Below are 21,740 nucleotides of genomic sequence, written 5' to 3' on the forward strand. Positions count from 1 at the left end.
CACTGATAATATTCGGTAAAATATTTTTAAATCTTAAAGTTAACATTTTTGCTAGAATTTTGTAGTCTGAACATAAAAGGCTAATTGGTCTCCAATTTCCTAGTACGCTTCTGCTACCTCCTTTTCCAGTGGATTGTGTCTTACTAATATTTTGAGAGTTTAAAATAAACCTGTAGATTTAAAATAAATGTTTGCAGTATGTTTGACTTAGTTTTTTAAATTTTTCTTTAATTCATTTTTCCCACCAATCAATTATGGATTGATACTCATAAATTTTACTTTTGGCATTTAAAATAAATATTTCTATTTCTTCCTGAAAGTATGGGTCTTCAAGTACACTGGTATTAAGTTTCCTCAAAATGTTTTTATTCACTGGTTTACATACACTTTCCTCCAGTTCTAACATGACGGCTACATAGTCCAAAAAAAAAAAATAAATTATATTTATGCAATTTTTTATGTAACGTTTTTGCTTTGACGGTATATAAATTCTATCTATTCTCGATTTTCCATTTGGGCTGACAAAAGTGTATGCATTTATATTAGGGTTGACTGTTCTAAAAGCATCAATATATTTTGTTACAATTTAGTCTGACAATTAAGTTTTTAGTTGAGGGTTAATTTTCTTTTTTATTCCTTCTCTATCTCTTTTCTATTATGCAGTTAAAATCTCTTAATATTATTGTGTTCTCATTGATTAGCTTTTAAAAATTTTGGGAGGAAAAAAAGAAAAAAAAAAATTTTGTTCTGCTTCATTTCGTGTTGGAGGAATACATATTTTACTGTTTAGTTACGTTTTTAAAAAAATGTGCTCGGATTATTCTGCCTGATTCCTCTTTTTCTATTTTAATTAACTCTATTTCCTTTTTGTATATAATCATTGTTCCAGAGCTTTTGTTTTCGATATTTTTTTGATTATTGCTAGATTAAGCACTATGCAGTTTGCTTAAAGTTATTAATGTTAGTTTCTTGTAGGAGAGGATAGGAAGTCTGGGTTATATTGGAGTAAAAATTTATTTAAAAATTCTTGTTTGCTTCTTTCTTTAATTCCATTTATGTTAAGTGCTATAATTTTTATCATTTGAATTTAAATGGTGTTTTTCAAAATGATTCAAAGTGTTGGTGTAAAAAATTGTGTTTTTGTTTTCAATATCTGGAGGTTTATTCATGAGTTAAATTTTTTAATGTTTGAGGTATATATAAATTAGAATTCTTTTTCCTCTTCTCCTTCCAATGCTACCTCTCTTTCATTGTATCTAATTTTTTCCAATTATTTTGGTCTTCTGTTTAGGAACTATTTAAGCTTAATTTCATTTTCTGCCTGTGATAGTTCTCCTTCCCTTAAAAAAAATTTGGTTGAATTACAAGGCCAATTAATGTTACATTTCGGTTTCTGTTGGAAAAAACCCCCCTCCTTCCAAAAAAAAAAAATTTGAAAAAAAATACTCTTTTTTTTTTTTCCTTTTTATACCCTTTTTTTTTTTTGGTTTTATTTTTCTCTTCTTTTTATACATCTTTTTTAATTTACCGTCTTTTATTTAAATTTACTCGAAATCTTATTTTTCCTTTCCCTTTCCTTTTGCGTCGTTCTTCTTCTTTTACAGATTCCGAAGTTTCACTTATATTTTCTGTTTCTAATTCTTCTTCAAATTATTTTTTTATAACACCCCTCTCAGCCTCATTTACAATTTCTTGCAGGGTGTCAATTGCCAATGCGATTGCAGGGCTACCTCCCACTGGTTGACTGTAAGATTTTCTTCCAGTATCACAGTGTCTAGTTTCATGATATTTCGAATCACATCTGGAACAGGTTTTGATTTGCCCTGGGTAGGACACAGCAAATCTATTATCCATTACTGTTATGAAGGAAGGAATATTTTTTGTTACAACCATTACAACCATCTCAAGCTTTTTTCTCTTTTTGTCTTCATGAGATTTAATGCTGGATTCTCATACTCATACTTTCTTGATTTTCCCATAAGGCTCCAGAACCTTTTTAAAAAGATTTGTGTCTATTTCGTACGGAACGTATTTAATTTGGATTTTTTTCCAAGGACTTCCTGCAATGAATATAGGAATGATATGTATCTTCCAATGTTACTCGAAAGGTATTCCTTGGGAATGCCTTTTAAAGAACCTTTTGTCTAAAAATAAAACGAAAGAAAAGAATGCAATGAAAAAGTTCCATGAAAAATGCCTCGATCAAGTCAAGATAGAAATTGATAACGGGGGAAGAAATCTAGATGACTATTACATGTTTAAAAATAAATTAAAAGAAATCCATAAGGTAGAGGAAGGTGGGAAACAAGTTAGGGGAAAATTAAATTATCTAATAAATAATGAGGTCAGCACAGTAGCGAACTTGTTCAAAGAAAAAACTAATGGGGAAGGTCGAACTATAAAAAACTTGGAAAATAATGGAACGCAAAACAAAGAAATACACGAAATAACACATGAGTTTTACAAAGAACTATACACATTAAAACCTCACAGCATAGATCAAAGATGGGATGTTTTAGAAAATATACAATCCATTTCATCCCGAGTATATTAATTAACAACTTGTAAAAGAAATTTCGGAAAAAGAAGTGTTGATTGCAATTAATACATTACAGGAAGGAAAATCGCCAGGCATTGATGGGTTACCCATTGAATTTTATAAAAAAATTTTGCCTCTTTTAATGAATGAAATTACGGAAATCTACAGGTTTATTTTAAACTCTCAAAATATTAGTAAGACACATTCCACTGGAAAAGGAGGTAGCAGAAGCGTACTAGGAAATTGGAGACCAATTAGCCTTTTATGTTCAGACTACAAAATTCTAGCAAAAATGTTAACTTTAAGATTTAAAAATATTTTACCGAATATTATCAGTGAAGAACAAACCGGTGGAATTAAAAACAGAGATATAACCCAGAATCTAATAACATTTAGAAATCTTATTGAACATTTTTCAACCCAAGAGCAATATGACAGTAAACTAGGAAAAGAATTTCTGTGTAGAAACAGAACAATAGGTGCAGCAATTGTAAGTCTTGATTTGGAAAAAGCTTATGACATGGTAGATCGGACCTTTTTAGATCAAGTGTTATTAAAATTTGTATTCCAGGACACATTTATTAATTATATCAAAATTTTATACGAAAGCTCAACTAGTAAAGTTTTTATCATCAAAGCATTTGGAAAAGAAATTTACCTACAAAGAGGGGTAAGACAAGGATGCCCATTGGCAATGTATTTATATATTCCTTTTATTGAGCCCTTTCAAAGATTAATAAAGAAGCACATTAAACCAATTAAATTGTCCCAGGTATGTCACCAAGTTAGCGCTTTCGTAGACGAAATTTCAATATTTATCAACAACCCAGAGCAATTTACAAAACTTGAACAATGCATTGATGGGTTCGAGAAAGCCACAAATTCAAGAATCAATAAAACAAAATCCCATCTTTTAAAAATAGGTAGATGGGCAGAAGTTAGCCAGTGGCCAGCTACCTGGATAAACTCAGCGGTGGAAATGAAAATACTAGGAATACATTGCATCAAAACATTTTAACAACCATTGACAAAAACTGCACCACACTAGTTACAAAAATACAGCAAACTATTCAAAACACTTTTAACAGACTGCTTACAATACAAGAAAAAATAATTTTTTTTTAAAGTTTTATTGTTCCTAAGTTAACACTTTTAGCCAAAATTTTACCAGTACCCAAAGAACATTCAGACAAAATTCAACAATTAGGACACAATTTTATATGGAGGCATCAGCTAGAAACCATAGCAAAAAAGGAGCTATACCAAAGCGTATCAGAAGGAGGTTTAAATCTTGTAAATGTAAAAGTAAAGTATAATTCCCTAATCTTAAAAACAATTATAAATAATTTCACAGATACAAAAAATTGTGAAAATGTTAAAGTTTTAAAATATTGGATTGGTCTTGGGTGGTTGGTCTTAAGTAGATTGGTCTTGGGTTAAGAAACATTTTCCCAGTGAAACCAGGACCAAACTGTGAAGCAACTCCAAAGTTTGAAATGTCGTCAATCGAATCCATCATAAATTTGACAGGAAATAAGAACCTAACCCAGAAAATTACAGCCAAAGAAATTTACTCTAGTCTAATCTTGATTGAACAAAATCCTCCAAAAATCATTTTAAAAATTCCAAATGTAAATTATAAATCTGGTTTTAAAGCAATGACAAAAGAAATTATATCTCCTCAATTAAAAGAACACATCTTTTTACAAATACACAACATTCTTCCAACACAAGACAGATTGATCAAATTCGAGCAGGAAATCAACCCATAATGTGACCAGTGCGACGAACAGGAAAACCTTGACCATTTATTCAATTGCAAAGTAACAAAACCAGCAGTTAAAATTGTTATCAGAAAAATTTCATCAATATACGGAAACACTTTCATTCCAACTGCACAACAAATTTATTTATTTGATTTCCCCGCTGATCCGAAGAAAACCCAAAATAAAGCAATATTTTTAGCAGCTAATCTAAGTTTAATTGTATGGAAAAAGAGGAGACAAACAAATTTTACATTTTATTTTATAAACTCAGTTAAAATTTTAGAGAATGAATTAAGAAAATACCCCCTTTAACAAAAATGGTTTAGAAGCTAAAATTGTTAAACATGCAGTAGTGCCATCTAGCGAGAAAAAAGTACTTGGGAGGGTGACTACTTGGGAATACAAGATGCTGTTGGCATCAAACCTTTTATCATCACCTACCGGCGGGCAATTGTATCAAAGTGTTAGTTACGGCCATCTGGTGGTGTGTATTGATGTTTCAGTTAGCGCTACCTAGTGGTGAGAATCAATATTTCATCTCGCAATACCTTATAAAGGTGTTATTTTAAACACGAATAACACAACTAGGGTTTGTTTTCTTATCAGCAATGACTTTACCAACGAATGCGAAAATAATTTAGTTATTAATATAATTGTTGACAAAACGCGATGGTTACCAGTCCAACTTCAGTAATTATTTAAATCAATAAACCAAGTGTAGGTATTATTGTAGGAAAATCATTATTGGAGTGTATTCGATCCAGTCATGCATAACGCTGTCAACGGCCATACCACGTAGAAAAAACTCGGTCTCGTCAGCTCCCGGATGCAGACGTGTTTTTGTGTTCTCCCCGTTTTCCATGATTTTGTGAGTTTTCTGTTATTTTTTATTACTTTCTGTTGTTATATTCGTGTTCTTGAGTGTTTATTTTGTATATTTTAGCGGTTTTTGTTGTGTTTTGCCCCAAATTGTTTTATTTGTGTGTTTGTTTACGTGTGTGGGGACCTTCCCCTCCCCCCTTTTGGCAGTTTGTTTACATTGTCTAGGGGACAATGGCTGCCAAGTGGCGCAATAGTGTAGATATTGATTTTGGGGCTCAATTCCCGAGATTGAGTATGCGTACAGTTCATGGTTTCGTGCGTAGTTTGAAGGTTGAGCCACAGGATCTCTTAGGTCTAGTTGCTGTGCTAGATACGAGAAACCAGGTCGCTAGAATTACGTTTACATCAGAAGCATACACCTCAAGTTTTTTGTCCCAACACAGTGGTATCGTCAAGACCGAATAAGAGGGGAAAGAAGTTGGCGTAGTCATAAGGGATAGCAATATCCAAGAGAAATTTGTTCGAATTGCAGGGAATCCACAGAATCTAGACTTGGGAGTAGTTCAGACACGTCTAAAGGAATTTGGGAATGTAATTGGATCTCGGTGGGAACGCTATCGGATGGGAGAGGATAAAGTTTTATACCCTGTCCTTGCCACTTGGATGATCGTACGAATTACGTTGACGAAAAACATTCCCTCATACATTACAATTGGCAGTTATCGTGCCATGGTAAAGTATGACGGACAAAAGCCTACTTGCAGACTTTGTGACGATGAGACCCACTTTAGCTACAACTGCCCGACATTAAAACGAAACCAGGAACCCACCATTGTCCAAAAACCTGTTCCCAAAATGACTAAAAAGACAGAGACCATTAAACAGAATCCCGTAGTAATTCCCTTAGCTAAACATTCCATGGTTTCCAAGGTACCTTTGGAGGGTGAATTGCAAGATTCACCCTCAGGAGGGACTCAAAATTTGGAAACTGAAACCATGGAATGTGACACTCTTACCAGTTCCTTGACTGTACCTTCTGAAGACAACCTTTGGAAACCAATTAAGAAATCCCAAATGACAGCCCCTGACACAGAGACACAAGACCAAGAACCAATGACAATTCTCATGGAATCGATGGAACCCGACATGGAAATTGAGGCCATGGATCCTGACAAAACAAAGGACCCCTGAGAATTCCCACGGTACCAAGAAACAAACGCTTCAAACCTACTTTGACGGCCCAGAATTCTAAACCTACCTCAGGCATTACCCAACTCATAAAACCTAACAAACTACTTCAAGACTAAAAATCGCTTCTATCAATATTGGAGGTATTAGTTCAGTCGAGCGACGTCAAATTCTTTTAAATTTCTGCAGGGATGGTAATCTAGATATCGTGGGACTTCAAGAGGTAGCCTTTCATTCTTGTTCAATTATTGAAAGCTGTTACCACTTGCTAGCAAATGTCGGTCCCAACAAAAACGGAACAGCCATCCTCATTATACATTGTCTGGAATATTCTCGATTGCTTCTTGAACCTGACGGAAGGCTTATCTCTATAGACGTAAAATGTTTTACGTTTATTAATATCTATGCCCAGTCAGGTAAGCAGGCTAAGAACGAGAGAAACAATTTCCTTCGTCAAACCCTTCCTGCGTACTCAGTTACCACTCGACTGCCCTTCGTGTTGATGGGTGATTTTAACTGTGTTGACGACATCCAAGACAGGGCATATATCATATCATCACCTAGCGGTGGGCGATTGTATCAAAGTGTTAGTTACGGCCATCTGGTGGTGTGTTTTGATGTTTCAGTTAGCACTACCTAGTGGTGAGTATCGATATTTCATCTGGCAATACCTTATGGAGTTGTTATTTGAAACATGAATAACGCAATTAGGGTTTGTTTTCTTATCAGCAGTGACTTTACCAATAAATATGAAAATAATTTAGTTGTTAATTTAATTCTTAAGAAAACGCGATGGTTACCAGTTCAACTTCAGTAATTCTTTAAATGAATCAACCTAGTGTAGGTATTATTGTAGGAAATTCATTATTGGAGCGTATTCGATCCAGTCGTGCATTACGATGTCAACGACCATACCATGTACAGATAACCCGGTCTCGTCAGCTCCCGGTCGTTAAGCTTCGTTGGGTCCCGTTGATACATAGAAGAGTGACCACTTTGGAATACGGGATGCTGTTGGCATCAAACCTTTTATCATCACCTAGCGGTGGGCGATTGTATTCAAGTGTTAGTTACGGTCATCTGGCGGTGTGTGTTGATGTTTCAGTTAGCGCTACCTAATGGTGAGTATGGATATTTCATCTGGCAATACCTTATGAAGTTGTTATTTGAAACATGAATAACACAACTATGGTTAGTTTTCTTATCAGCAGTGACTTTACCAATGAATGTGAAAATAATTTAGTTAATAATTTTATTGTTGACCAAACGTGATGGTTACCAGTCCTACTTCAGTAATTCTTTAAATGAATCAACCTAGTGTAGGTATAATTGTAGGAAAATTATTATTTGAGTGTATTCGATCCAGTCGTGCATTGCGCTGTTAACGGCCATACCCTGTACACAAAACCCGGTCCCGTCAGCTCGCGGTCGTTTAGCTTCGTCGGGTCCCGTTGGTACTTAGGAGGGTGACCACTTTGGAATACGGGATGCTGTGTGCATCAAACCTTTTATCAGTGATAATAAGAGAGGTAAATAGTTAAGATTTTATGATTTTATAACGACTTTTATTATTGTACTTCATAGACTGTAAATGTTGATGTGATAATCAAAGAACATAAATTGACGAAAGTGCTAAAACGGGAAATTATCCCTTAAAGATAATTAATTAAATTTTAGTTTCTACTGAAGATTGGATCGACATTTTTTCAAAATTCTATTTGACTATATATTTTTAGTATAAAAATATAACAATATATAATATAATATAATAATATAATAATAATATAATATATATAATATAATATAATAATATAATATAATATAAATATATAAATAACAAGCTTAATTATGATCTTTGGTTTTCTATGGTTTATTGAGTACACTTCAAAAATTTTGGTACATAGATGCAATAAATGTAGATCTTTAAAGGCAAAGCAATCAATCAGTTAGGTGTAAAATAGCCTAAGCTAAAAAAATATTTACACGCAGTGCAACATAAAATCTTGCATTACTCACCAACAATACTTGCAATAAAAGCAGTACCTAAGTCTGTCCCAAATTACCTAAAAAATTGAACAAATAGATGATAACAACATTTCATTTTGTTTTACGTACAACTTTATCACTAAGTGTAACTCCACTGAAGATATGGGGGTGTAACTTCCTTTACTTTGTGGCAATTGCATTCTTGACATGCGAAGGCATCAATCACTGACATTCCTATTAATTAAATATTAAAAGGTTAGAGCAGTTTTTTTGAATTAATATAAAATAAAAATTATCCTAAGGAAGAAATAATCAATATTCCAATAACAATATTAATATAAAAAGCAATCAATATTCTAAAGACCAATAGTCCCATTTTTATTCATCATTCTTTCTTGTGTTCTTATTATAGCTTAAAATATACAGTCACGGCTGTAAGTTTCTTTATGTGTAGCTCAAAAACCCGCCCTTTTACTGTGTATTGGCGGATGGTATTAGCGTATGGCAGAGAATGAGATACCTCATTTGTTCTATTTTTTTTCTTACACCATACCCCTCCGACCATATTTACTTAACTCTTCTTTTATCGTCAATTACAATTTTACAACGATGTTTCATACGATTACGAAGCCCTTTTATCTGACACTCTAAAGAAATGAATAAAAAATACGTTTTATGATTCAGTCTAAGGATGTGACTGAATGTTGTTTTCCATGACCAAATAAGTCAGAGTGTAGCTTCATACTGAGTCTTTATTTTTAAAACGTTAAATAGGGTTGCTTACCGTATGCCACATTGTGACAAAGTAGTAATTGATGTTAAGCAGAAAAGTTAAGTGAATATGGGTGGGAGGGTAGGGGGGAAAAAAGAACGGAGAAAATAAGGTATTTCTACCTCTGCCATAGGCTAATACCATTATAGGCCCTTTGGTTGCGAGCTTCGAAGTGGTGCGTTGTTAACTTGTTGACTAGAGCGACGACTTTTTCCATTTAATCATCTCTTGGCGCCAATATTGTTTCTAACTTGTTTCCATCCGTATGGTCCTATTGCTTCTAGGTTACATTTTCTCTTTTTTCTGAAATTAAGTCTTCTAAATAAAGTGTAAGGTTCTCTGTTTCTGGGCAATTTGAGCAACGGCTCAACATGCAATCTCTATTGTACACAAAACACACCATTTTGTCCATTAATAAATGACGGTCGTCGTAAAGTCCGATTCCCGACAACATTAATTTCACGTTTTGATGGTAGATGCATACGCACACTGAATGTGTGCCACTTTCTCCGATGGTTATCACATGTTTCGGCCGCTAGTCCCCGAAAACGGAAAGGCCAAAAGTTTTCACACCATAGCTTCTTTAATTTTTTTTTTAAAGTCTGCATGAAGCTCGTTGATATTGACGAGCAGCATCTCTTTTGAATTTTTAGTCTCTTTCCGTTTTTTTTTTTTCACACAGATCACATTCTTTATTCCAGGCAGCTGCCTGCTGTATTAATCAGATGTATAAAATTCGGTTATGCACTGCTTGTCTGCATCGTTCAATTGCCCTTTACGAATTTTTTCCGATGGCGGATCCGATAAAATTCCAGATTTCTCCTTATTCGAACGCGCTTGGGTCACAACGTATTCCGACACACCGAAATATTTTTCTATTTGTCCAACTACTTGGGGCCAAGGTTAAGAGAGACAGCTTCTTTCTTCGGTCTTCAGATAAATGTATTTTCTCCTTAACAGCCTCCATTAACTCCAAATAATGTCTCATTGACGGATCATGATCGACGTCAAGAATATTTCGTTTCAAATTGTCAAGAACTTTCGTAACAAATTTGAGAGCGTCGTTCTGTATTACTCTTATTAAGATCAGAAACGGGAGAAATAATTGAGGCACTTGAAAGAGCTTTTATAATGCGACGACAGGTAATAACTCGTTCAACAGAAAATCAAGTTATATCACCGTCGTTAACGCAGTCAGGTTGGACCTTTTTTTCATTGCGCGGTGATTGCGGTTCGAGATTCTGAATGCTCGTTACTTGAATATAGCAATGCGGACAAAGAACTTTTCCGGGAATAAATCTCAAATCCTTTTTTTACTCGAACACGCTATCACTCAATTTGAGATCTATTTTGACATTACCACGAACAACACTTTTATGTTTCTTGAATGGATCGAAGCAGTTTTTAGAAAAATTGAACCGAGGCGTATCATAGTACCGTCAATCATAGTAACTCGTGCAAAATATTTAAACTTCTTTTGGTAGGCTGGATCGAAAAATTTTTTTTTTGAAATTCAAAAAATCAGCCGAGCTATTTTATTTATCTATGTTTTAATATGTTATGTTCAAAATTTGGGGAAAATTGAACCATTGGTGTGTCCCCGCCGCTTGTTTATGTCTTGAACAAATGTGGAAAATTTGGTACCTGTCACAGGTTTTTTTGAATAAAATCTGTACCTTACTAGCTATTTTTTTTTTAATTAGATGTCTTATTGACAGGATAATGAGCTTTAAGAAAATGTTTTCATATTTTTAAAATTATTACTAGTTACTGAGAAAATTTAATAAAAGTTAAAAATGGGGTGGTTTTTCTTTTCTTATGAGAAATTCCACTATGGCGCTGCTAGTCTTAAGCAAGAATTAAATTTTCTCAATGACTGTAAAAGTAAATGGCATCAAGCTATATACAATTTTAAAGCCAAAATGATGAGCTATATGCTAGTTACTTTTGAAATTCAAATATAATTTGTTTAACACACAAATTATTCCTTGAAAAAAAATCTGTTTTCGCCACCACATAGCCGCGGGAAATTTGATTTTGTCCAAGAAACAAAAGATATGCTGTAACATTTTCTAATTTCGTTTCATTTTAACACAGTACAAAAATGTGTTTGACATTCTCAGTTGACCTTGCTTATTGCTCATCTTAAGGCTCAAGGACGTTTGAGAAATCACACCAAACGGAAATCCCTCCCCTCCAACATAATTTTCCCTGCGGTTATTGTGTGATTCATCACCCCAGCCTCATTCAGTCCATCATTAAGACCATGCGGCCAGTGTTAACGTGTAAGTTATTGACTCTTTGTTGTGTGATCTAATCATTAACGAAATGGGAAAGACTCGGAGTAAAACTGTTGACGTCGTAGTTGGGCAGCCAGCAGGTTTGCCTAACAGACAGCTACCAACTAAACTTGACGTTTTAAAAGCGTATTTATTCAAACTTAACTTGTCAGCTTGTGATGATTAAGAAGTGAAATGCGAAATCTATTCTGATCTTGTCGATGAGATTGAAAATATTTGGAAAATGGCTTCATTGCCACCGACGAGTAAAGATCTTATTTTGAAAAACGTGCAATATTTAGTTCAAAAGTACTCCTCGTTTTCTCATTCGTTAAATAGTAAGCGTGATAATAAAGGGAAAATTGACTTGTTTCTCAGTGAATTGAGTTATCTATTTGATGTGTGTTCTTGCCCCTGCTTTAAATCAAAATTTGGGAAACTAGTCGATTGGAACAATGTGAAATCTACCGACTGCTTTTGTGTCTCTCTTGGTAGCAAAATTCCTGAGACAGAATGGAACTTTTATGTCGATCAGCAATTAAATCGCCAATTGTTTATTTCAAACAGTGTTGACAAAACCGCATCAGAGCAATTACGAAAAAGGAAACTTAAAATAGACAACCAGAAAGATCGTGAAAAAAGGAAACGTGAATATTCTTCAGAAGTGGCTCGTCCAGAATCCGCGCAAGATAATGTACCTATTGAACTGTCTAAATTAAGACAACTCCGTCAAGACCGTCATGGTGAATTTCCATGTGACTCTTTCAGTTTACATGTTGAAGATGGGCACGAACTAGACGAAGACTATAAAAGTGAAGTCATTCAGAACAGAACTGAGTACCCAAAACTTATTGCAGCTGCGAGGAGATTCGGAATTTCCAATCGTGCAGTCTGTGTTTTAGGGAACGCAATGTTAAAAGATCTTGGTAGGCCTATATTAATATCTATAAATTCATTTTTTTTTAAATTGATTTTATTGTTGATTCTAGGTGTTTCGAATGACTGGAATCGGTTGTGTCACACTAAGGTTCAGCGCATGTTCGAGAAATACGGGAGTAAGTTGGCTGCTGAAATTGATGAAACTCGAAAGGAAGTGATTTGTTTGATGTTCGACGGAAGAAAAGATCAGACTTTAACCAAGACTATTCTATCTAATCGCGGGGGCATCGAAATAAGAGAAGTAGTTACTCAAGATCACTACGCTATTGTAGAAGAACCAGGGAGTGTTTATCGAAATCATTTTGAACCAGCTAGTGGAAAAGCTTTGGACATAGCCAAAGAAATAGTCAAGTTTTTAACAACAATAGAATCGGAACAATCACTTTGTGTCATTGGTGCAGACGGAACAGCGGTAAATACTGGATGTAACAACGGTGTGATTAGAAAGGTAGAAGAAACCCTTGGCCGACCACTTCAATGGGCCATTTGCCAGTTGCACCTAAACGAACTGCCATTCAGGCATTTATTTGAACATATTGATGGCAAAACAAGCGGCCTATTTTCATACAAAGGCCCAATTGGCGAGGCAATTATGGAAAAGGACGAAGAGCTCCGAATGAAACCAATCGTCAAGTTTCAGAGAATAAAAGAAAGGTTGAACCAACTTCCTACAGAAGTAATCGACAATTTCAGCAGTGACCAGAAATATTTCTATGAAATGTGCAAAGCAGTTCGTCAAGGCTCAGTCCCAATTAGCTTAAGTGCTCGGAACCCTGGTAAGCTTTGCGAGGCAAGGTGGCTCACAAAAGCTAACCGTATACTGAGATTGTACGTCAGCACTGTCAATCCTAGTGACAGCCTGAATAGGTAAAGAGCAGTCGAATATTACATAAAAAATGTCATAAACCTTATCTTTGGCTTCTTTTAATTCCTATTAGGCTAGCTAGAATTATTATGTACGTTTACGCTCCGTCTTGGTTTTTCATCAAGTCTCATCCCCGTCTTGTTGACGCTGTCAAAAATTTCTTCCAGCTCATCAAACTTTCTGCAGTGTTAAGACAAGACGAGAAGAGGGTTTTCCAAAGAATAATGCAGGTTAAGGTTGTTTTTCTGCCAACCCTGAAAGTATTTTGATTGCCATGCTCACTGACGATGATCCATCTGTTCGTAAGAGAGCGGTTATGAAAATTCTTAAAATAAGAAAAAAGAAAATTTCTGATTCAGTTCGGAAGTTTGTTCGACAAAAAATCAAATTTAACGCAACATCTTACATCGACATTATCGACTGGAAAGTGGAATCCTTTACTGAACCCCCTTTGACAATGTCGTTTACCAGAAATCAATTGTTGAAATCGGTGAAATCTGATGAGATTCTTATATTTCCTGATATTCATAACAATAGCCAAGGCGTTAAACGGATGATTAAATTGGTTACAGACGCGTCAAAAACGGTACATGATCATGATAAACGCCACTTTCACATTTTGCAAACTCTAAAATCAAGAGCATCTCTCACTCCTGCCATTTGTAACACTGAGCCAGTGAAAATAAACGAAATTTAAAACGACGAAAACGGTTTTTTTTCAAGGAATAATTTGTGTGTTAAACAAATTATATTTGAATTTCAAAAGTAACTAGCATATAGCTCATCATTTTGGCTTTAAAATTGTATATAGCTTGATGCTATTTACTTTTACAGTCATTGAGAAAATTTAATTCTTGCTTAAGACTAGCAGCGCCACAGTGGAATTTCTCATAAGAAAAGAAAAACCACTCCATTTTTATACTTTTATTAAATTTTCTCAGTAACTAGTAATAATTTTAAAAATCTGAAAACATTTTCTTTAAGCTTATCATCCTGTCAATAACACATCTAATTAAAAAAAAATAGCTGGTAAGGTACAGATTTTATTCAAAAAAACCTGTGACAGGTACCAAATTTTCCGCATTTTTTCAAGACATAAACAAGCGGCGGGGACACACCAATGGTTCAATTTTCCCCAAATTTTGCATACATCATATTAAAACATAGATAAATAAAATAGCTCGGCTGATTTTTTGAATTTAAAAAAAAAAAATTTTCGATCCAGCCTATTTTTTTGGTCGTAAAATGTTGTAACTGGCACTCACTATTTACAATCACACCCACACAACAGTTATCTAATGATGAATCCATGATGATAGAAAGCATATGGATTACACATGAGAGAAGCTGATTTATGAACCTTTTGCTTTGACTTCAGCAAAGAAACTGATTTTTTTCCAACACCAACCTTGAGTATGTACACGTAAGACGTTAACCACTAACAACTCTGTTAACCCATTCTTAGGTCTGCCGTCATCAAAGAGGGTTACCGTATCCAGCGCACATTCCATGGGGCACGCGGTGTGCACGCGGAAAGGGAGTTCGTGGTGTGCGTGCGGAAAATGAGCACGCACACCAAAGGCATAGGGAAAAAAATGAAATTACAAAATTCATAACTGTTGAACGGTTCGCGGAAAAAGTTTCATTGTTTGATTGGGTGTTATACACACCCACACCTACAACTGGTACACCCGTATCCATAAATATCCGACGTACCCAAACGGCGGGAAATATTTTAATACCGCTGCAATTATTCTTGACACGGCATATCATCGCAGCGGCATGTAAAAATTCTTTTTTTGGGTATCTTTGACTTTTATTTTTTGTTTTAGTTAGCGCGAGTGGGGGCTGGGGTAGAAAACAAAAAATTTTAAAAAGAACGAAATGCGGATTAAGGAAAGAAAAAATGTGGTTAGTATTTGGTATGGCTCGAGCATTAGAGCACATGGGAAGGTTTATCGGTAAGGTAAGGTATATCCCATTCTAAGTCGTCCATGTTTTCCGCCGATAGCAGGCATTCCGACTTCAAATTAAATCCCACTTTGCTAGCTTGCTTAATATATAATTCCTGCATCCTCCTAAAATGAGACTGCGCAAAAGGTATCGTAGGTATGGCCCATGTCAAGTTGCCTATGATCGACGCATCGACGCATCTCCCGCAATGAAACTTTGCTCCTGGCCAGGGCAGCATCGCATTTGGCCTTAACTGTTGTAGCCTTGTCCGACAGTAATGAAAAAAAAGCTTGACCGAATTAATAACCAGGCCCAGATATTCTAATACATGCGACGGTTCTACAATCGATTTCTCCCAATTGATCAAGAAACCAAGACTTTGCAACAATTCAACTACCTTATCTACATCGGCTTTGGTGCTATCCTTTGATATATTCATTATTAATATTTCATCCAGATACACAATGAGATGCATGCCCTGCCTTCTCAGAAAAGCCGTCACTACCTTTACAACACCGTGGGGCCAGAGCTAAGCAATAAGCCAGACAGGTAAACTGAAAAATTTGCCCCTTCCAGGCGAACTGCAAATATTTTTAGTGGGAAGGGTGCATAGGGACCGTCAGATAAGCGTCTTTTAAATCCAACTTTACTAGCCAGTCCCCTACTCTCAAAAAGAAGCGTGCGGAATCAAGATTCTCCGTCTTTAAGTGTTCATATCCTATGAACACATTAAGTGATTTAAGGTTTACAATCGGTCGAAAACCACCCGACTTTTTAGGAATTATAAATAGCGAACAGACAAGTCATCCTTCCCGCTATTTGAAATTTTTACAATGGTCTTCTTGACAAGTAATTGGTTTACTTCTCTGTCGCAAACGCTCGCCATTTCTTCCGACATTGCTACTGGACACGGAAGTCTAGTCTGTTTCGGGGTCTCTACAAAATCTAGCTTAATCCCCTCTGACACGCTGTGTAGGACCCAATGATCGTCCGTAACAGTCTCCCAAATTCTGGAAAAATGTAATAAACGACAAACGACCACCCACACTTTCAGATACAAGGGTATTGCGTACAATTTGAATGGGAACAGAAAGAGGAATGGAAACATAACATTTACCTACTGGAGTCGAAGCATTGGCACACGGTGGTCGTCCTCTTCCCCACTGCTGTAAAACAGCCTGCACCGTATTGTTGGGTTGCGTCGCCGTTTCTCCCTCTCTGAGAGAACACACTTTAGCGTATTAGTCAAACAGAGGTGGAGCAACGCCCATGATTTTAAGCTGGGTCTGGATGAGTGCTTCCTCTGAAGCATTCACAGTTTTCACCCGGTCCTTGCCCTTTGCTTGCCTCAACATAAAGCCGTCGAGTTTAGGCGGCTTAATCGAGAAAGCCGGGTTTTTAAACTCGAGCTCAAATTTCTTTGAGATTGCTGTCGAGCCGTCCGTGGACAAGCCAGTCGTTAACTAGACCCTAATCTTGTCTGATATCGCTGTTGGAATAAACGCCGCCGCTTCCCCTGATTCACTGGCTTCTTTGGATGAACTTGTCACCGCTGCCGCGCCCGTTGGTTTTAGTGCTTTCCCTTTCGACTTAGACACGACACGGCAGAAGGCCTTCGGAGTACGCTCCTTTGGTAGCCATGGACGGTCCACTAGCTTTGGACCCTCATCGTCCCACTCTTTCCCATCTATGTCGTCCTCTAATTCTAAATACTCGCCTTTCTCTTCGTTTTCCTTCTGCCCACGCTCCCATTTCTATCTTTCCTCCAGGTCTCTTAGCTTTCTAAAACGGCTTCCTCCTCATTCCGGTAGTCTACTGAAAACTCGGCGCCACTCACCCGTTCACTCTCACACCCCCTCGGTCGATCAACCAAATTATTCTGCTGATAAAACTGGCTGACGAAGGCGGCGTAATATTAAACGATGGCGGCGGAGCGTTAAACGAGGGTGAGGGAGGCCCCCTCGTAACCGTCATGAGGCTTATCATCCCAATCGTGTGAACGATTTGCCAAATCTCTAGCATCTTGTTCAGTTTAATCTTCGGCCCGTGGGTCCATTCCTCTGTGCCAATGCCAACCATAAAAATCACTAGAACCTGACATTCTGAAATTCTGACTGTACTGTACGCGAGCTGAAACAAGTCTGAATAGTAAAGGGCGTGTGCAGGTCAGAGGAAGGGGCAGCACACCCCCCTCTTTTTGTTTCTTTAATAAAGCTGAATAAATGTAAGTCTACACCCTTAGGGTCTAGGAGAAAAGAATTTCGCAATACAATACATTTTGATTGATGTTTACAAATTTAATTTTTTCAGAGTTTGCAGTTCCATGCTTCGTTCCTCCGCAATGCCAATCTTGTCTGAGCATAAACTCGTTGACAACTGAGCCTTTCAAGAATAAATTCATGATAGTTGTCACGCCTTTTGGTAATTAAATTTTTAAAAACTAATAATGACTCTTGGAAGAGAGCCTTCCTTCGGGTCAATATAATTAGACCATTAAACCATTTTTAATTTATTAAATCCAAAGGCAGTTTTGATTTAAGTGCAGCGTCCTTCAAGTGTCAAAATCCATCGTGCGGGAAAGTTAATGAAGCTTCAGTGGAAGATTATGTACAGTATCCTCCACAAAAAAGAGGCCCCACCCCCCTGGTAACCCAAAAAATAAAAATTCCTTATGAGCGCTAGATGGTATAGTTTTTAACTGCAAAAGCGAGACGGTTCCCATGATTTCAGTATTTTTTGCTGCGAGTAAAATTTGGAAAATCGAGAAATTGAGAAAAAAGTCGGGGAAAGGCTAACCTCTTAATTGTTACCTTTCCCCCACCCCGACTTTTTTCTCAAGTTTTCCGTTTTCCATATTTTCTCGAACGGCGAACAGTCAATTTTCCTACATTCAACACAAAATTGATGTAGAAGTAAAACAAGAGGACAAAATGCGCTGTAAAGCATGCGTTTCTCCTTGCATGTAGGTCACTTTGATGTTACATTTAAATTGTACCGTTTTAAATGAGCAAGAAGGTAAAAAAAAGTTTACAAAGAACCCGGCATGTAAAGCACGCACTAACCTGTAAATCTGTTTAGCGGTCACTTTAAATCACTATATGAGGATGTGGTAATCGGCAGTGATTCATAAATGAAAACTTATGTGGAAGAAATCAACAAACTAAAACCACAAGTTAGGTAAAAGAGCGAATTGGAAGACCAGCCCGGTTCCTGCTAATTTGGGACAAATGATACAGTTTTTTCATTCCACGAATAAAATTCCCTTAGAGGGTCTACTGAGACATCTAATAGGTGAATTTTAAACTAAAATGAGGGTTATGCAATTCGTCCAAGAGGCAAATTATAAATCATAACATTACCCGAGAAAACGGAAATTGAAATCTGTACGTTTTGCTTACGGGCGAAAACCTAGACAGTGTACTATCTGTTAGCAGACACCTAGACGGCTAAGATATATCTAAAGTAAAAGTAAAAAAACCTTTTCACTAATAATGTCAAAAGATAGAGAATTAAAAGTTCTACCAAGTGTAAGTCTGTCCCATAAAATACTATTTTAATTTCAATATGTAGAAAAAGAAAAAAAAACCTATACCTGCTAATTTGGGACAGCCCACGCTAATTTTGGACACCGATTTTGTCAAAAAACACCAAAAGAAATTGCGATATGTTTGTATCAATCAACGCAGAATAAATAAAAATCTATTGATACCTAATGTTTTCATTGTTTTTTTGCATCCTTTTGAACAAAAAATTGAAAAAGTATTTTAGGAACTTAGATTCAAACTGGCTTCATCCTCGAAACTTCAAAAAATGTAAAGCTATCTCCTTTTACCATTTTGTTTCGTAACTTCAAAGCTAATAAACTTGTCATAATTTTAAAGACAATTTAGTAATTTTTTTCATCTTATGAGCTACGTAAACGACATTTTTTTTTAAACTGTTGTCCCTTTTCGGGACACATGTTTATTTGGAAATTTTTCTGAAATTTGCCCTTTTTCACATTTTCCATGTCACCTTAGCTCGGCGTAATACGAATTTACTTATAAGTCTTAATGTTTAAGTAAAAATATTTATTAAAAAATGTTTTTTTTTCTCCCGTCTTTGCCCGCGTGTGAAGCAAACGTCCCAATTTAGGATACTCTTTTCGGAGTGCATGGGATGGAAAAAATTTTATTCTGTGTGGCTTCCAGGTTAGCACTGTGGATGAGTGTTCGTTTCTTGAGACGAAGATCTCTGGTTCAATTCTTAGCATTGGTTGATTAACAAAAATGTTTTATTAATTCTTTTCTTTGTTGTGCAACAGTCCGTCTTCTAAAGTCTGATTATATCCCGTACAACAGTCTAGTATCTTCACGGCAGAACTGAATGGCATACTGCAAGCGCTCAAGCACATATATAACCTTGACGATTACCCTCCCGAAGTAATAGTGTTCTGTGACTCGAGTTCAGCCATGCAAACAGCAGCATCATCCTCTTTATCAGACAACGAAGCAGTCATAAGCACCCGCGAACTGATCGCAAGCCTCAAATCCAGCGGTACACGGACAACACTAATTTGGATCCCGAGCCATACGGGGATAGATGGAAACGAGAAAGTGGACAAACTAGCTTCAGGAGAGTGTGGCAATCAAAACAGTAACGAAACCACCAACCGACTATCCCCAAACGAAATTATATCGACGATTAAATCCAATTGGACCGCGAGCTTCCTCCAGAGTCTACGTTCGTGCCAAAAATGCTGCATACGAATGAGAACCAGGCTGGGCACCATAAAGTGGCACCAACACAACAATCGGAAGGTCGCTGTATGCCTCCACAGGTTAAGATCCGACCACAACTACTTGAATTCCTTCACTCATCGAATCGACCAGGAGGCCGATCCTAGCTGCCGGAACGGGTGTGAAGCCATTGAGAACAGCCATCAGCGAAGTTCCTAAGCCAAACGGGCATCGTCGACATAGTCTAGCACGTCAGCTACCGATATGGTTCTACCCAAGCGGCTAACTCGCCATCCACAGTGGCTAAACGAACCATATAGCGCCAGAGTGGCAGAGCCAAGCCATCAACGTTTGAATTTCGTCACATGAAAAAAAAAGTAGTCAGTTCTCGACAATGGAATATTTACAACTATATACCACCAGCATCCTAAGGGGAGAAAAACGAAGCAACAGCAACAGCTGACAACAACCTGTGGGACGAAAAATACAGTAACTAGAAACAAAAACAAAAAAGAATTGGAAGTGCGCCATCGTTGGGAGAAACACCACAGTCATATAGCAGTAAGGTAGCCCAGCACTAAACAGCAAAAACACCCCAGGAAAACAACAGCACAACAACATCTTGGTCGCAACAACCACACAAACAAACTGCCTATAAAGCAAAATATCAATATTTACCTAGAGAACGCCTACAGTACCAAGACACAAAAAGGAGTTTCAGCAAGATCCGAACATCACAGTCAAGTCGTCACCAGCCAAACCACGCGACTGATCTACGTTAGTTAGCGCGGCAGAACCAACGCCACCGCCACCTACAAACTATGATTCCACCACACACCCGCCAGAGGCTTGTGCATCAAACACCAGGCCAGAGTGAAAATCCCAATCTCTCCCCCTCTCCCCCTCTCCCCCCTCCCCAACTTTAAAAAAAAAAAAATTTGAAAACCAATCTGTGCGACTGCGTACGCCGGTGCGGAAGGTCTTCGTTGTACAGAAGACCAGTGCTGCAATAGCAGCACAGCACCCATCCCTAAATCAATCAATCAATCAATCCCGTACAACAATATTTTTGACTGTATTTTGCGGTTTCATTGAACCATGGTCTAAATATACACAACTTTTTGTTTAGAGATGGGTAGCTCAGAGGTAAAGCACTTGCTTTCTTGTTCAAAACAATCGTGTTTCAAACCTGGACCTCGGAAACAAATAATTAAAACCCTTGTAAACTATTTGGTGTATATCAGATAAGAATAAACATATGCTGACGGTAAGAAATTTCTTGCATTGAATTTATCCTCTTTTGCTTTCCTAGATGGTTAATACAAGCAAGGATCTCGAAAATGCGGTAGCAACGTACGTCTCCGGTGATGGATCATATCGAAGCATCGCCAGCATGTTCGGCATTCCCAAAACGACACTCAGTCGCAAGGTATTTCTAATAAGATTTCAATGTTATTAAAGTTTCATGAACTGAGTGGCGAAAGTAAAAAGGAAATTTGTTAGAGAAACTTCCCTGAAATTTCTGTGGGTCAAATTTAGTTGGTAGAGGAGAGTGGGGCCAATTGAAACGATTTCCGTATTTTCAGTCCCCCTTACTAAAATACTGATTTAAGTCAACCAAAATTTTTAAAGTTGTGTAGCAAACTATCTTAGCTACACAGCGATATATTTTTTGGTGGAGTTACACAGATATTGCTAGAAAGACGCAAAAATGTCGGGGCAATTGAAACATGTTGTCGGGACCATAGCAAGATGGGTTTTCCCATAAGCGATCTACCCGAAGTGTTGCTAAAAACAAGGGTGTTTGAATTGTCCCTCGCATGTGTCTTCGCTGAATTAATTATTTTATGTAATTTAATAAGCGATTTTTTAAAAACAAATGCAACAAACTTGTAGAGAAATGAACGTAGATT

Source organism: Daphnia magna, linkage group LG1 (assembly GCF_020631705.1).
Source record: "Daphnia magna isolate NIES linkage group LG1, ASM2063170v1.1, whole genome shotgun sequence".
In the NCBI taxonomy this organism is placed as follows: Eukaryota; Metazoa; Arthropoda; class Branchiopoda; order Diplostraca; family Daphniidae; genus Daphnia; species Daphnia magna.